Consider the following 18,471-nt stretch of genomic DNA (forward strand, 5'->3'; position numbering starts at 1 on the left):
TGCATGTTTTTTATGATTCAGTCCCAGTAATACTATATCTCTGTTTGCGTGATTAATCAGGTCAAACAGAATACTGCTTGGATTTAACTACCCTGCTGGTTGCTACAGACCTGAATCAGTCAGGGCTAGTTAAGGAAATCTGCACTTTCTTCTGCTTCACAGTATGGTCATGACCTGCAACTCTCTGCTATGATGCTATAATATTATTTTAAAGACACTCTCTAATTACCTTTCACATAGACCATTTATTTGTTCACAGCAGAGGGTGTTGCAATGTGAGAATGTGTAGTGCATATCTTTTGGTTTTACTATTGCTCCAGCTCACCAACTGAAATCCAGATGTTTTTGATGATAATAGTTTTCTTTCTGAATACCCGTTCCAGACAAGCAACAGAAGTAGATAGGCAGATCTCTGGGGTCTTTTGGCATCGCATAATGTCTGAGAGTAATTGCATTTAAACATAATATTTAAACAAATTACTCTAGGCCTAATACAAGAAAGAGCTGTGGGGGTTGTTTTGTTTTGTTTTGATTTTCTTGGGCAAATCAGAATGTAATAAAGCTGGGAATGATTCCAAAAAAATAGTAAAAAAAAGAAAAAAAAGTGCCCTAGTGTATACTGCTGGGTCTCCATGTGCTGTGTTGGGGTGCACAGGGGAAATTAACAATACCTGTGGGACTTGAACAGGTGTGCAATCTGGTGGCCTAGTGCCCCTTGCTTTTCTGTCCTTTGCCTGTGAAACATCCCTTTGTGGCAAGTTTGAAGATGGCTGAAATCTAAGACAGTAAAATTTCATTTAAAAAGTCAGAAAGAGTAGGAATACGCATGGAGTAGCTTTCAATCTGTTCAGAGTATGAAATGTATCATGAATTAAACCAAAGTAATTACAAAAATTGAGAAGAACCTGTTCACAATTTGAGCTAACATTTTTACCTTTCCTCACAACAAATAGGAGTTCTGCTTCATGAAAGAGCTCATTGATAGATTCTCTTTCACACTTTTGATATATCTACATATATTGAAGCTCTACTCAGTGGTAATTAGACTCTGACAAAACTGTGAAATCTTGCTCACTTGTTTTGAACCATATCTCCTTCCATAAATTCTACCCTCTTATCCCCAAACACCTGGCCTCCCTATTATTTATTTAATTCTGAAACTTAATTGCAGTTAAATATTAAGTCCAGTATTGTGTTTATGTGGCATGTGTTTGTTAGAAGGGGTGGCCTCTGTGAGAAGAGAATAGAAGTTGCCCCATGTCAGATCAGAATGAGCTCCAGCCAGTTCCAAAAGGGCAGAGAGTGACCATGAAGGAACAGTGGAGACAAAGTGTTAGGGACTAATCTCAGCCCCTGTGGTGGCTTTACCTTGCTGTTCAGCTAAATTCCACCACAACTGCTCTCTTATTCCTCCTCTTTAGAAGAAGAGGAGAAGAAGAAAGTATGCTGGAAAGAAAAAAAAAAAAAAAAACAACAAAAAACTCACAGGTTGAGATAAAGATAATTTAATTAAAGGGAAAAGTAAAGGCCACACAGAAACACGGAGAGAGAAAAGAAATTGCTCTCTACTTCCCATCAATGAACGATGTTTGGCCACATCTCGGGAAGCAGGGCCTCAATGCACGTAGCAGTGGTTTGGGACAACAGATGTTTTCATAACAAAAGCCCCTTTCTCCTTCCCCTTTCCCACCTTTTATTGCTGAGTGTGACATCATAGGGCATGGAATATTCCCTTTGGTTGGTTTAGGTCAGTTGCCCTGGTGATGTAGCCCCCCCGGTCTTGCGCACTCCCAGCCTACCGGTTCCTGGGGGGGTTGTTGGAGGGAGTCCTGATGCGGTGCCAGCACTGCTCAGCAATAGACAAAACACTGGTGTGATACCAGTGCTGTTCTAGCTGCAAGTGCAGAGCACAGCGCTGTGTGGGCTGCTGCAGAGAAAGTTAACTCCATCCCAGCCAGACCCAGTACACCCCATTCCCTGTTCCCCTGTGCTGCATGGGGGGGAAGAAAATACAAGAGGGTGGATGGGGAGGAGGTGTTTTCAGTTTGCTTTTATTTTCTCACTGCTTTAGTCTGCTAGTGGTAGGCAATAAATTATTTTAATCTCCCTGTGCTGAGTCTTTTTTGCCCATGATAATAGTTGTTGAGCCCCTAGGTCTATGACTTTTTTTTTTCTTTTTTTTTTTTTCCAATTATGCCTATTTTCCTACCTTGCAGACATCAAATATAATCTGCATATAATATAATAAAGAATAGAACATCTATTCCATCATCTCTGGCTGTCACACATGCCTATTATATATGGGCCATGCATTGTCTAGTAGCCAAGATTAACACGAAGAATACCTACACATGAGAGTTAAGAGGCAGGATTCCAAGAGAAATTGTCTGAAACTTCCTGTGTTTCATGTTCATTATCTACATGGCAATCTCATAATATGTTTCTGTATGCTCTAAATTAGAGCAAACACAAAGTAGTCTTAAAGCTCTTTTTGCTTTTTCTCTACTTAACATGACAGATCAGGAAGTATTGATCTAAAAAGGTTTTCTCAATATAAATGTCTTCAAATTCAGCTGTATCTCCCCTTTAAAACAGTGTAACTGAATTATTATTTTTTTTTTTAATGTCTGAATGTAATATCCACCTGTATATTTGTAGATTTCCATTTCCTTTTTTTTTTCTCTTTAACATTTGTGAGCTGTTCTTTAACACCAGCATGTGAATTTAAGACCAGTTAACACCAAATTCATTGTCATTCTGATGTCATTTGTTTTTGTTAAGGTTAGCCATGTGAAATTAGTAAACTATATGTGTTATTCTCCTTTGTGTTTGAACAAAACATAATTGTCTGTGCTTTTGTATTAAATACTTGTTCAGTCTATAAGGAGTTATATATTGAGGATTAAACATCAATCTCTGTTTGCATGGACAGCATCATTAGCAGAAGACATGTTTGAAGAGACCAAGTATTAGGCCAATACATAAACTTTTATTTACTGTTCAGGTAAGAGATGGATCTGCCAACTATACTTGGAGGAGATCCTGTGTAGTAGCAGTCAATATTTCCTTAGGAGAAACGACAAAAACAAATAGCTTGATTAAGTATCAAACATATGAATACTGCAAGACCTTCAGAGAGAAGTGTCAATAATGTTTATTCCACGTGTGATTTCAGGCTACCTGGAAAATCACAGGCTCTCCATTTCCAAGGTTCCACAAAACCATGAGAACTGGTCCCCTCTCACAAGGGCTGCAGATCCAACAAAAAATTGCTGAGGCAATGGTAGGTTCCCAGCTCTACCTCACACAGACTAATCCTAGGAGGAAATGTGTAATGTCAGTTTACTAAGATGTTTCTTCACAATAACTATTATTAGAATATTTTTGATATGCACTGCAAGGGTGAAGAACTACCCAAAATTATTTCCTCCTGAATTTTATAACAATATACGTTCCTAACTCAATTGCTTAGATAACATTTCTTTTTATTTAGTACTCATAAATATTTAATGTCCTTGTATAGTTTGCCCCCAAATGTTATGTTGGTGCCTCTTTATAAATAAAGAGTGCACTGAGTGTCACTTCAAAAGACACACATGCTTCTTTCTAAAGGAAAGCCTTTCTGATGATAAATCATAAATTTTCTTGTATTAGTTCAGGGGGCTGTTCTAGATTGTAACTACTAGGGTTTCTGTTACAGAAGATCAGAATATAGGAAGAAATATAAAAGTCTTTTTGCATAAAATAATATAAAAAGTCAAAAGAAATATAAAAGTCTTTTTGCATCTTTTTGCATAAAGTAATTACAGACTACAGTACAACCCAGTCAGCTGCACAGTCTGTCTCCATCTCCAGCCTGCTCCAAATATGACTTGACCGTGAAAAGGGGCAACAGAGAGTTTCTGTGTCCTTTATATTATTTATACTCTGCTTTTACATAAATTCCCTTTAGTTGATACAATGGTTTAAAGGAATGACAAAGCTATGTGATGTATAACATCTGATTTCATTGCCATTTCTTCCAGAAAGCATCTGTAAGTGCTCTGTAAATCACCTGGCTGGAAAATTCCCCAGGTATCCTAGAAAGGAAAATACTTTGATTAGAGTGTAATAGGAGATGTGATACAAGAAAAGACATTACACTGTTTACAAGTTACGAGACTGTATTTACATAGCAAGGACATAATGAGTTATTACTTAATATAAGTAAAATTGTTAGTCATCTGTTAATGCTAGCACTTTTATTTAAAATACAAAAAAAAAAAAAGTTAGGTAAATTATAACTTCAGCCCTCTTTTCCTCTTTTAAGCCACTGCGTCACATCCTCATACAATTTGTTCAACCATATAAATGACTTACTCTTCTAACATTGCTTCCAAGATTTACCAAAAGCCTGTTGATCGTTTTTTGCCTCTCCAACTTAATATACTCGCAACTATTTTATATTTGTCAGCCTGTTAATAGCAAGTAAAATCACAAAGTTTATCCACTTCAGGAGCTTTCTCTCCATGGACAGGTCCGTGACATCTCACAGTTCATCATTTACAAATTCTGTCATTACAGTGGTATATAAATTCACTGAGGGTAAAGCTTTCAAGATCCTTATAGACTGCCTGTAAAAGGCATAATGTACAACCAAATACTGATGTATCATTAGTATTTTTTGAAAAATAATTCCCTGCATGGAACAGGAACTAGGAGGCAAGGATTCTCATTAGCTGACAATCTCCCAGAACTATTAGTGTGAAATGGTAGAAGAGCTGAAGTTAGGCAAAACTGATGTGGATGCCATCAGCTTGTTTCATGACTGAAGTGCTGCTGATTGTCAGAAGACCTCTCTAGCCACCTCAACATGCATTGTACACCCTCTTCTGAATGAGTGTTCAAGGATGGAAGACATATAATGCATTCCATCCTTAAGACACAAGTGTGGCATAGCCTGGACTTCAACTTGCCTTTGGCCTGCTGGTGCCTCCGATGCTGGCACTTAACTACACAACTATTTTCTGTTTCCTGGGTATTTTAGCTTTATTGGGTTGTGATTGGATTTATGATGATCTCTGAAAGTAAAAGAGAGAGGCCAGGAGTATTTTTACAGGATTTACCAGGATACTTTTGGCTGTTGACACGAAAATAGAAAATCACTGTTGAAAATGGTGACATGGATTTTACTGTTCAATAAATAATTTTAAATTGCTGCTACTTAGTATCTGAATTAAATAGTATTCTCATGATAAATTTTTCACAGATGCACATTCAATGCATTGTAGTGGAAGGAAAAAAGTATCTCTTTTTAACCCTCAGTGACCTCTCAGACACAAAATCAAAGAATGGCAAACAAAAGAGAAGGAAAGGGAAGACGAATTTGGTCTTGTCCTTGTAATCACGGAAGTTACATTGGAATTCCCAACTCTTAATTTTGTCTTTCAAAGGAGCAGGAATAGTTGGGGGAAATCATGGATATCAATAATGGAAAACAGGAATTTGAAAAAAAATATGTATATAATTGATACTTATATCATTTAAGGCACTAATTTTTTTTCTGAGTATCTTAAGAAAACTTAGACATAAGTAGACTTTGCAGCACTTTAAAATAAATATCTAAATGGTCTTGTTGAGAGTGGCAGACCCAAAGAAAAAGACAGTGCTCAAGAGAAAAGAAAACCAGTTGAAAATACTTTTAATTAGTTAAATTTACAATACTAGAAGGAAATCTATATAGTTCCTTTTATACCAAAATAGATGTTTTCAATGGACTGATAGATGCAATTTCACTTCAACATAGAAAAAAATACAACATGTAATAGCTGAAATTAAAAAATGAAAATATTTATTAGACTATTCTCCAGAGATGGTGAGTTACTCAAGCATAAAGCACTTGAACAAAGGCTTTTATCCCATTAGGTTGAGTCAAGCCATTATCACTTAAAGAGAATAAATGAATAAATGAAAAATAACGTCTGTATCAACTGCAAACCTATTTCACAAAAAGATTAAACAATTTCTAGTTTAAAAAATAAAAATAAATAAACAATAGTCCCCAAAATGTTTGTTTGTTCATTTTGAGAAACAAACAAACAAAACTGTCTTCCAGTATGATTGTCCATTTTTTCTGCTTCCATTTGTTGTGAAGCTCAAAGACTAAATGTTTTGCTTTCAGAATTTATTACCTAGACATTTTGTAGTTTTTCCTGAGGTCTCTTCTTAGTAACACTGTTAGGACCATAATGGAGTTGAATTAAACTATTTTATCAAAAATGTAAGCTGCTGCTCAACTGAGTCTGTGTTAAAAGACAAGAAGAATTAGTGAATGACGGTTATAAGAGAGTTGTGCTAAAAATATATCCCTTTCTGTAGAAAAAAAATCTTGGAACTGTAGAGATTTGTGTGCATAATATGTATACCCACACATACATGCTCACATGTTTGGATGCTTGTTTTAAACGTATATATATTCGTATGTATGTTTTAAATATAAATTTATGCATCTTTGTGATACAGAGACTCTGTTAAGCAGCTAAACACCAACATAGTTGCTTGCTCACTCCCTCCTCTCGGTGTGATGAGGGAGAGAATAGGAAGAGCAAAAGTGGAAAAAAAAACAACGAGAACAACAAAAAAAAACAACTATGGGTTGAGATAAAGACAGTTAAAGATGGGAAAAAAAGGTGATGCAATGATAATCACTCACCACCACAAGCAGATCGATGCCCTGCGGTTTTCTGAACAATAGGTACCTTGGAAGACAATCACCCCTCACATTTTTTATTGCTGAGCATGACATTGTATGGCAATATCCATTTGGCTAATTCAGTGAGCTGTCTTGGCTCTGTCCTCTCGACTTCTTGCCTACACACTGTAGGGAGACTAGAGTGGGAAAAAGAGAAAGCCTTGACATTGTGGAAGTGTGGTTCAGCAACAGAAAAAACATTGGTGTGTTATCAACACTATCATAGTCACAAGTTCAAAACACAGCACCATAGGTGCTGCACTGAAAAAAGTTAGCTGCGTCCAAGTCAGACCTCAGTCAGATCCAATAAAACTGTGGTTGATAGAAAAATATTATTTAGACTATAATTTAGACTAATAGGCTTGGGCCATAAAGTGGAAGAAAGACCTTTCCCTGAGTAGATGAAAATGAATGACATCAAATATCGGTGTTGTTTGAAAAGAAGACTGATAGGCAGGTCTTCAAGAGTAAATCTTGTGACTAATCTTACTGAGTATCCTAGTAACAATCTTGAAACACATAAAGATCTGACAATCTTTCAGAAGGATGAATATGAGACAAAAAATAAAATAAAATCCAGCTATTTTTAAGAAGGGTTCTGTAAATTTCAGCAAAGATTGCATAACGTGCATAATTTTAACAACTGAGGAATAGTAAATGGTTAGAAGGCTTCTTCCAGAACCCTATTCACAAATATTACAAATAAATATGTTAGGTAACATGTTAACTAACATACATAAATTGCTGTGTGAATCAAAGGAACTACTTGCAGTGTCTACATCAACAAATTCTGATGAAAGATAGCTTTATTAATGAAAAGAAAGCTAAAAAAAAGCTCTTCCACAAATCTGCATTATTTTTTTTTGCTCATTGAGGTTGAAACAGTGATCATCTCCTTCTGTTTAGAATCTGACTGTACCAGCATCACTACACTTTTCATTTCCTAATGGAGTTCATTTATTTTTTGCTCTTAAAACAGCAATCAGAGTGCTCATATTGCTTAATATAGTAACTGATTTCCTGGATGATTTTGTTCTGGCTGCAAGCACAAATTCTTTATCAGTGACATCTACAATATTATAACCATATGGGAAAATCTTCACATTGTAAACGAGCAATTAATTTGTCGGCTTGTTTTGTATCATTTTTACCAGAGTTTTTGTTCCTTAACTGAGAGATATCACTTTTTTATTGTGCTCATGTAATAATAATAATGCTGTTAGATGTGATAAAATGAGTAGACTGCATTGCATGTAATTTACAATCAAGAAAGTACAAAGAAATATTTCTGTAACAAACAAACAAACAAAAAACAACAAACCATTTAGCTACAAGAAGTGGTTATAACATCTGACTAAATATCCTGGCAAAATATCACTATTTATTTAAAACAATTTGTTACTATTTATGATTGGTAGAAGTTCATCAATCAAGTTTAAATAAATGCTTAGAGATTAAGTTGTTTCTTAATCTGATCCAGCTCTTCACATGGTCTACTTATTTGGCACTTCACTGTCTGCAAAAGCCACAAAGGTATTAAGACTGATATAAAACTTCTCCTGTTCTGTTAGATACAGATCAAAATAGCAGCAGTATTGAGGTTTTGTTTTGTGAGGAACGATCTGCAGCCAATAACACAGGCTTGGGAGAGAATCTCAGAGAAGCTGCATTTTTATTTGTGATTGCAATGGCAGGCATTCTGCAAGCAGGAGCGCACAGCAAAAGTATATCATAACCTTATATTCCCTGTTACCCGACACTTGATTCCTCCCATTTCCTCACTGGCTGACTACAGGTTCACAAACTACTTGACGCTTATTACTATACCATATATGTAAAATTTTATTTGACCAACCTAAGTAAGAAGTAATATCTTTTTTTTTTTTTTTCTCTCATGACTAGAGGGACTGTGATTTTTGGTTTTTACTGACTTCACACTGCTCATCTTGTTTTTCTTAGCTATCCTCATTATTTTGGGACAGTGGGACCTTCCCCTTATCTGATTAACATATTCCCCACTGTTATGCCACTGTTATGCCTGCACAATCACTTTTGAATATGCAAGTTTAGTGGAATTTTCCACTGCAAAAACACAACTTTATTTCTCACAGTTTGGCAAGCAAAAAGTGATTTTCTCTAAATTAAATCTGTGCCATTATTTCTATTTATGAAGTTATACCTTGTAAACATTTGCAATCACACATGCATTTCATTATTCCTAGATTTTCTTTAAAAAAAAAAAAAAAGATTTTGTGAACTAACATCTGACCATATTTTGCATGACCTCATGCAAAACTTATGGAGGATTCTGCTATATCTCATGCTAAGTCACTCTTCATTTTGCCCAAATACCTTGAGTCTTTAGTGAAACATGAAATAGACAATAGTAGCAACTTTTCAGGTCTCCATCCCTTCAGGTTTGGGGTTATTTTTTTATGATAAGGACTGTCTCCTAAATAAAAATATAATTTGTTGTTATTCTAGCTGACAATACACATGCAATTATATAGAAAGACCAAGCAGCATCCAGGGAACAAAACATTTCTCAAACTACACGCAGTAGAGTAAAAAATAAAAATAAAAAAATAACCACATAACTTTTTCTACTTGAATAAAAACTTTTTATTGGACTTTATCAAAACATTTGATACTGTTTCCTACAGCATTCTCCTGGAGAAACTGGCTGCTCAAGGTTTGGTTGGACATACAGTTTGCTGGGTAAAATACTGGCTGAATGGCCAGTTAGCCAAAAGGTTGTTGTGAATGGAGTTAAATCCAGTTGACAAGCAGGTCACTAGAGGTGTTTTTCAGGTCTCTATACTGGGGCCATTTTTTTTTTTTTTTAATACTTTTATCAACAATATTGATGAGGGGATTAAGTACACCCTCAGTAAGTTTGTGGATGACGCCAAGTTGGGTTAGAGTGCTCATCTGCTTAAGGGTAGGAAGGTTTTGCAGAGGATGTCTGGACAGGGTATATCGATGGGCTGAGTCCAGTTGCAAAAATTAAACAAGGGTTAAGTGCTGGGTCTTGCACTGGGGTTGTAAAACCCAATGCAGAGGTACAGAGTTTTGGAAGAGTAGCTGGAAAGATGTGCAGCAGCAAAAGACCTGGTAGACAGCCATCTGCTGAACATGAGCTATCAATATGCCCAGGTGGCCAAGAAGGCCAATGGCATCTTGGATTGCAACAGAAATAATGTGGCCAACAGGACTAGGGAAGTGATTGTCCCTCTGCTGGAACTCATTCAGAGATGAGTGATACTGGTGAAGAGACTAGAAAACAGGACATTTGAGGAGCAGGTGAGGGAACTGGGGCTGTTTTGAGTGGAGAAAAATTGGCTGAGGGGAGATCTCACCACTCTCTACAACTATCTGAATGGAAGTTGCAGTGATGAGAATGCCGTTCTCAAGTGACAAGTGAAAATGACCCCAAGGAGGTTTAGATTGGATACCAGGAAGAATTTATTACTGAATAGAGTAGTTAGGCATTGGAAGAGGCTGTCCAGGGAAGTGGTTGAATCCCCATCCCTGGAGGTATTTAAGAGACATGTGGATGTGGTGCTTAAGGATGTGGTTTAGTGATAGGACTTTGTAGTATTAGTTTGATGGTTGAACTTGATGATCTTAAGGGTCTTTTCCAACCTAAAAGATTCCAAAACAAAATCTCCTATTATTCTACTTGTATTATTTTCTTTACAGTTACTTCTGCATTAAAGTAATTTATTTGAACCACGTGTCGTTGAGAGTCATGCAGACAAAACACACTTTTCAGGAAACCTATGATCACCATGGTGTTAATAATGAGAAAGCTAATGGATATTTTCTTTGAGTTTCGTATTTAATATTTGTTATACACATATAAATAAAATATCTCATTGTCAGGCAGTACTGAAAAGAGCATAAGCAATTCACTGTAACTGACTGATCTCTATGACAGTGTAAGTTAACTCAGTAGTCTGAATGGAGTCAGATGCAAATTTATAGGGAATCTGGAGACTAAAAATGAGTGATTTTGTTATTTGTTATTCTTTTAAGAGAAAAGGGAAACAACTTATTCCTGAAAGAAAAATGTCAATAGAATAATATTAGTGTAACAAAGATCCGGAAATTTACAAAAAAAAAAAAGAAAAGAAAAGAAAAAAAAGTTACCAATTACTCAATAATTTATTAGAATGAACTGGAAAAAACATTTCTGATGTAGAGAGATGGGAGCAACAGACTCTCCTACATTTGATTCTCACAAGAGGAAAGAACTTCAGTGTATCAAAGTCAAGGTGAGTGACTAGTCATAGAAAAAAATCATTCATAATTGTTACGAATGGAAACATACTGCAAACATACAGTAGCAGCAGGTTTGAAGAGCACGTTTATCAGTAAACAGAAACAAAAAATGTGTATGAAACACTACAGAAATAAAATGTAAAGAAAAAGTTATTTGGGTATAATGACACCTCTTAAAAGAATCATTGCTATTACGGGAACAAATGCAGATTAGCTAAATGCAAAAGAAAACAGAGAAATTATGGTAGAGGAGAGTAACTAATTCAGAAGTTCTTAACTGACCTGAAACTTGACACAGAGTTATTTTAAATATGAAAATAAGGTTCACATTATTAAAGGTGACTATAAAAGAATTTCTATAACATGTAGATGTGAAATAAGAAGGGACAAGATACACTGAGTGGAATCTAAGGCTGATAAAGGAAAGCATTCTAGAAGTAAAATTTAATGGAAGACATAACTGATCTCTTTCAACAGGTATTAAAAGCTAAAAATGACCAATATGAAGTGTTCGATGCTATTTAGCATCAGTATTTATTCTAACAGAATAATAAAAATACTGTAATTTTCTGATTAATAACATTAATGTTGTAAACATTTTTTACATATGTTTAACCTAGAATGAGAAAAAGAATCAGCTAAAAATTTTTATGAGGTAGATAGATTCAACTTAGGAAGCATAAACAAGTTTGTTCTTGTGTAGTGAGAGATCTGCCTAAAATTGGTTAAATCCATTTTCATATAACTGTAAAAACAACAACAAAACATAGAAGATGGGTGAGATTACTGAATATATGCAAAGCATGAAAATACCTTCAAACTTTAAATGAAGGTGAAGCAGGACCAATGGAAATGTAGAACAGAGATCTGAATTACCATATGTGGGAAGACAGTGAAAACAGAGTTTTTGGCAGATTGTTTTTAATCATATATTAAATAATTATGGAATACAGACACATGAAGAAAAGTATGTATTCAAATAAGGTAATCTACCTACCTTATTTACTAAGGTAATTTAGTAATTTACAACATACACAGTTGAATGTGACATTATCATATTCAACACAGACTACATAGTTATAGAAAAGACAGTAGAGACCTCACTAAAATGTTCCCGAAGAGTTTTTACAGGAGTCCACATTCGAAATGGAAAGTTGTCTTCAGTGGGTACCTTTGGGAGCTCTTTTAGATCTCTTACTGTTTAATGTTCTCATTAATAACTTAATGCAGTACTAAGTATCCTTATTCAAAGCTGGAGATAACAGTCTGGGAAAGGAAGGGGAGAAAGTAGAAGAAAAAGTGAAGATTAAAAATATTTCAGAAAGTATTAGCATTAAAATAATTTGATTAATTATATGAAATGCCTAAACAAATATTGCAAATCTCACTAAGGATTTGTGCAGTGTTGCAGTTGACCAACAAGCTTCCTAAAATAAAAAAAGCACTGAAATAAGTAAATGTCAGTAAGCATTTTTTCCTGATAATAATTTATGTCAAATCAGATTCAAAAAATGTGGAGCCCTGAGTAAGGTTGGATGGGTTAGAAATTTAGCAAGAGCATTAACTAACTTTTCTGTTAACTTATATAAAGCATTAATATAGGAGTTAATAAAGAAGTTTCTCCATGCTCTCTGAAGGCTTCAGATCCATCTACCTTTCTCCTATGTCATATGATTTTTACACTAAAATCAAGACATCTGTGAAGATGTTTACCTCATTTTTCTGTTCTCTATATGAAACATTTTAAAATGTGTTTATAATTACTATTTCATTTATTACATTTTTATTATTGCTATTATTATATATTTGATAGAAAATATTAATTATATCATTCATTTAAAATACATTTTCAGTGAATTTAATGCACAGGATCTAATCAAATCAGGACCTAAATCTTCAAAATAGTTCCAACTTTAAAATCCATGGACTACCAGTTTTGACAAATGTAATCACCTGCTTATTGCTACATAGAATCATGTGTTAAGGAGTAGTAACTATCTAAAACAGGAAAACTATGAAAAGACATCTGTCTTTCAAGATAACATTAGACAGTCTTCACAATATTTTTAGAAATTGAATATAATTAGATGAAATCATGTCCCTTTTGTGTCAGAAAGAAACATTATGTGATTAGGTATTCAGCAATTCACCTTGCTTCTAAATGCATGTGCTATGTGAAGCTAAGTTTTGTTCTAATACTTTATTAGAATTGCTTTGGGCCTAAAAGATTTGGAACAACATGTTCATTAGCTTACTTCATCATTCAAATGTCATTCATTTGAGATACCCTCTTTTTGGTTAAATTTTGTTAAATCTTTTGAATAGTCAGTATGTAGTTTATTTCATGTGTAGGAAATACCTTTAGAATGTAATCTATTCTTTTTGAACTCACATCCTAAGTCTTTAAACCCTTCCTAATTGTCTTCTGTCTCTTAACTTTCTCCTTCTTTTTTTTTTTTTTTTTTTAAACATAGATTGTTTCTTTGATGGCCATTTATGTTGTGCCAATCTTGCTTGAGACTTTAGCCCTGTACAGTACTGGAATGTTTGGTGGATAATTCCTTGCCTGAACCTGATAATTACACTGAATAAAATAAGTATTTGAGCTCTACATTTTGACACATTAAATTCAAGTAGGCTCAATCTAATTACTTTGAGTATTATACTGTCAAATTTATTTCATTATTTAATCATTAAAAAACAAACGTATAGATAAAATACGCATACATGTACACATAAACATATATATACATATATACATGTATGTTTGTATTTTGATCCTGTCTGTCTTTTCCTAAATACCTGATCCATGTACCCTCCATCCTTATTTTTCTGTATTGTTTCCCTTCTACCTATGAATCGGTTTTGTTTGTTTGTATCTCTCGTTTTTAAATAGCTCATTAAAGAATTTCTCTGTGATTGCATACCTTGGAAGAGAAAATATTTCCTCTTTAAACATATATATAATCAGTATCATAGAACTCTTTGCTGTATGCATAGTTTCTTTACTGCTCCCAGCAGAATTATTGCTATCATGAAGTATTTTCTTAACAGAACTACTCTCTTTAGTGCTGTGTATATTTTATCATATTACCTAGCATGAAAAAAAATTCTTCTTTGCTGATAGCAAATAACATACATTATACATTTAATCAGAAGAGTTTTTATTTGTTTATTTATTTAATTTACAGTTTTCAACAATTCATCCTAATTTTTACATTTTTATCATCTGTGGTATATTTCAGTATGTCCCTGATCCAGACTAGATGAACACAGGCAACAGCCTAGATTGCTCAGAGAGGTCATGGAGTCTCCATCCTTAGAGGTACTCAAAAGATGTCTGGACATGGTCCTGGGAAACCTGTTGTAGGTGTCCCTGCTTGAGAAGAGGGGTTGGACCAGATGACCTTCAGAAGCCCCTTCCAACCTTAACCATTCAGTAATTCTGTGAATAGCATGTTACAGGTGCAGAGATTGTCTTCTCTAGTACTGCAGTTATCTGGATCAATCTGAAAACACGCTTTAGAAACCTAGCACATGCAGCTTCTTCACAGTGCACCTTGTATTTTTGCTTCCACATTTTCACTGTGAGAACACAAGGAAAAAATTTTACGTCTACTTTTCCTACTATTCTACTCCACTATTTTTACTATTTACAATACGATATTTTACTATTCTACTCCAGAGAATAATAATTTAGATCATTTTAATATAAACAAGTATTTTATTTACCCCAAATTGTTTGATGTCAGATACACTGTGATGGTAAATTTACTTATAGGACAGTCTGGATAATGACAACAAAGCAATCAAAATTTAAGATAAATTACGTTAGCATGCAGTGCCTTAGTTAAGCCTAGTGTCACATGCTAAGTCTTAATTTTTAATCTAAGAAGTCTCAGAGCTTTTACACTTGTTTCAAATTTGTATCTATCTCATAGCTGGAGTGTCCCTATCTACATCTGAAAAGGAGGTGAAATTTGAAGCATCTCATTCAAGTCTTTTTGTCTGTTATACAGATCAGTTATGTTCAAATATCCAAAAGGATATGAATAATGCTTTCCTAGGGAATAGAAGATATTTTATTGTTCATCTAGATCTCTGTATTTCCTGCTAAATAAAAGTTAAATCCTAAGAAAATACCAGTTGATTTCAAATCACTTTACAAAGACTAAGTGTGTTTGCTTCTCCTATGTTGTATCTCTGAAGAGGTAGAAGAGGTAAACTTTAAATTAGATCAAACAGATCTCAATAAAGATTTTGCTCAAGCAGTTATTATGTGCTCAAGCAGATTTACAAGTTACTAAAGCACGTAATTTTATAGAGTAAAGACTCTAAACAAAGAATATGAAAAAGAGTTATAAGAAAGAATGGCACTTCAATATAGGTGAAGAAGCAACTGGAATCACTTATCTCCATTGACCATAGGACCGCAGCCTCTTAAAGTTGTAGAGGTACCCAAGATGACTGCATAAAAGCAAGCATGAATCAATATGAGCTGATTTCGTATTCCCATATGTATTGATGTGTTGATTCCGGTGTGATTCCTATGTTCCTAAGCCTTCATAATATGTGATTCATTTTCCCAGTTCTACAAGCAAACAAACAAGCAAAGGAAACATAAAATTCTTTATAAAACTGTAATTTTAATTTTTTGTCAGCACACTGACAGAGGTAACTCTTTTCCACTCTCAATCCCAAAATGTTATGGGTCAGTAATAGCTATGCGGCCATGCTAGCCCTATTATATTATATTACGCAATATTGAGGAACAAGCTTTTCTTTGTTGTTCCTAGAAGTCTTTAAGTTAAAGGTTAAAACACAGAGATTAGGAAATCAGTAAATAATAAATTTGTACTTTTAGTGGGTTCTCAAGTTTTATTTCAATATTGCTATGGTAATTATTGCATTATGTATATGTTTCTTTCTTTTTGATGTCATACTACTCGTAACTGAAATAAATTATTACCAGTCAAAGCTTTAGAGGCTTAGAGATTATATTTATTAAAGGGACAGGGGGTACAGACTTTGCTGGAGCTTGCTTCTTTTGTTTTAAAATGTCACCTGCTGTTTTTAAGTTACAGTTTCACAAATGCACTACATTGTATGTTCTCTGGTCAAACAAATTGAAAGGACTATGGGTTGCTATAGAAACAACATCAGGGCAAGTCAGTGATAATGTTAAAAGAAAGCAATGGCTGCAAAAATCAGCCAGTGCTTGAATCACAAAAACAGATGAAATGCTGAAGAATTCATTCACTTTAGAAAGGGCAAGTGTTTAAGGATTAGTCAGTGAGCTGCTCATCAGAGATTCATACTGTGGCAAATAGGTCCCTTCAGACTCTCTCACAAAGCTTCCAAGCACAGGCGAAAATTTATTTGTAAGGTACACAAAGGTCTAGACTAGAAAGAAATGCATTCCAAGGTATTGACTCTGCATGGTGGAGCAAGTTAATTAAGGGTGAAAAAAAAAGCGTACAGTCGCCTAAGTCACGACTGCAAAAACAGAATGGGCATAACAAAAAGAGAAAAGGAATCATGAGACTGATGAAACTGAACAGGGGAATAAAAATTAATACATTCATAGAATATGGTCAAATGAGAAAATGAAGCAAGACTGTTGTCCAAATATTTAATAGCATTCCTGCTTCAGAAAAGATTGGGAAGAAATGATGGAGAAGACTTCTCCATAGGAATATATCCTATAATAAGTAAATTGGGAATCAGGTAAAACAAACCTAGTAAAAGAAAGCAACTGAAGGAAAAGGGATTGGGAAAAGGAAGGAAAAAAAGGAAGGGGGAAGAGGAAAAGCAAAAATGACTTATTCTACTCTTAGTAGCCTTCAAAAGAAAGCATCATTGGAATTATGAACTATTTCTCAGTTTCTTTTTCAAGTATGAGTTGATCTGCCCTCACTGTAACCTGTACTAAAGACAGAAGAAGGATCAGCACAGTGCAGAAGGCCTGAGACTGCATTCAGTATATTACTAATGATAATCAAAAAAGCTCTAAAATATTCATGTCTATTTTATTTGACGCATGGGCACTTAGATCTTAGAATACTCCTGAGAGCTGCATGTAAGTTTGTTTATAGGTCAGTATATAACCTTTAAAGTTTCTTCCGTGTGTGAATCTGAATAAATCATTTATTAAGTATAAATTTGCTATCCCCCAACAAAAAATATTTTGTGATGTCAGAAGCTGTAACGATATATCAGGCTCTGTACATGTTAAGAAGTGTTCACTCATGGTGATAGTCTGACATTCTCACTTATCTTTCTTTTTAGCTTTAATGTATCCAGAGTCCACATTGGTTTCTGATGTTCTTTGGACAAGATGTGATTACTCCTGACATGAAAAGTTTTCTGTGTGTTATTCTTCAAAGGGATACTCTTACAAAAAAGGAAGTAATAAACTGCTGTAATGAAGATGAAGGTTAAACATTGACTAGATGACGACATTGATACCACCTCTTCAAATTTTCCTAAATTATTGTTATAAAATATATGTCCACATACTTCATACACATTTAAAATATTCAGAATTTCTATTTAGATGACCACTGTATGGTATCTCCAGAGCCTTCTCTTCTCTAGGCTAAACAACGCACCTCTGTCAGCCTGTTTTCATAGGAGAAATGTTTCAGTCATCTTCATGGCCCTCCTATGGACCTGCTGTAATAGGTCTAGGCCTCTCTTATGTTGGGGTGGCCCTCAGAGCTGGGTGCAGTACTCCAGGTGGGGTTTAATGGCAGTGGAGTAGAGGGAAAGAACCACTCCCTCAACCAGCTGGCCATGTTTATTTTGATATAGTTCAGGATACAATTGTTTTACTGGGCTGCAAGGACACAATGCAAACTCATAATTAGTTTTTCATCTAGCAGTATCAAGTCCTCCTCCACAGGGCTTCTCTCAATCTGTTCATTGCCCAGTCTATATTGGTGTTTGGAATTGTCCTGACCCAGGTGCAGGACTTTGCACCTGGCCTTGTTGAACTTCATGAGTTTTGCATAGACCCACCTCTTAAGCCTCCGTGGTATCCCTTCTCTCCAAAGTCAACCAACTCTCCAAACTCTCGGAGAGAGTCAACTCCAAACTCAATCCCACAGTCCATATCACCAATGAAGATATTAAACTGTACTGCTCCCAGTATGGATCCCTGAGGGACACTATTCATAACTGGTCTGCATCTGGAGATTCATCCATTGACCACAGCTCATTGGATGTAAAACACCAGCCAATCCCTTATCCACCAAACAGTCCGTCCATCAACTCCATAACTCTCCAATTTACAGACAAGGATGTTGTGTGCGATTATCCAAAGGCTTTGCACAAGTAAAGGCAGATGACATCAGTTGCTCTTTCCTTGACCACAAATCCTGCTACTCTGTCATAGAAGACCACCAAGTTAGTCAGGCACGCTTGTCTTTTGCAAAGTCATGATGACTCTCTCTACT

General features: G+C 35.0%; 1 long non-coding RNA gene across 1 annotated transcript in view; it reads right to left on the minus strand.

Annotated features, from left to right (window-relative positions):
* Window positions 1-536: 536 nt before the first annotated feature.
* LOC310892437 overlaps window positions 537-18,471 on the minus strand; it is a 109,078-nt gene continuing 91,143 nt past the window's right edge. Inside the window, exons 2-3 of the long non-coding RNA XR_014578132.1 lie at window positions 6,692-6,867; window positions 537-4,079 (exon numbers count right to left, since the gene is read on the minus strand). This is a non-coding gene — a long non-coding RNA (uncharacterized lncRNA). The remainder of the gene's footprint in view (window positions 4,080-6,691; window positions 6,868-18,471) is intronic.

The sequence above is a fragment of the Anser anser genome (assembly GCF_964211835.1).
Source record: "Anser anser genome assembly, chromosome: 1".
Taxonomy (NCBI): domain Eukaryota; kingdom Metazoa; phylum Chordata; class Aves; order Anseriformes; family Anatidae; genus Anser; species Anser anser.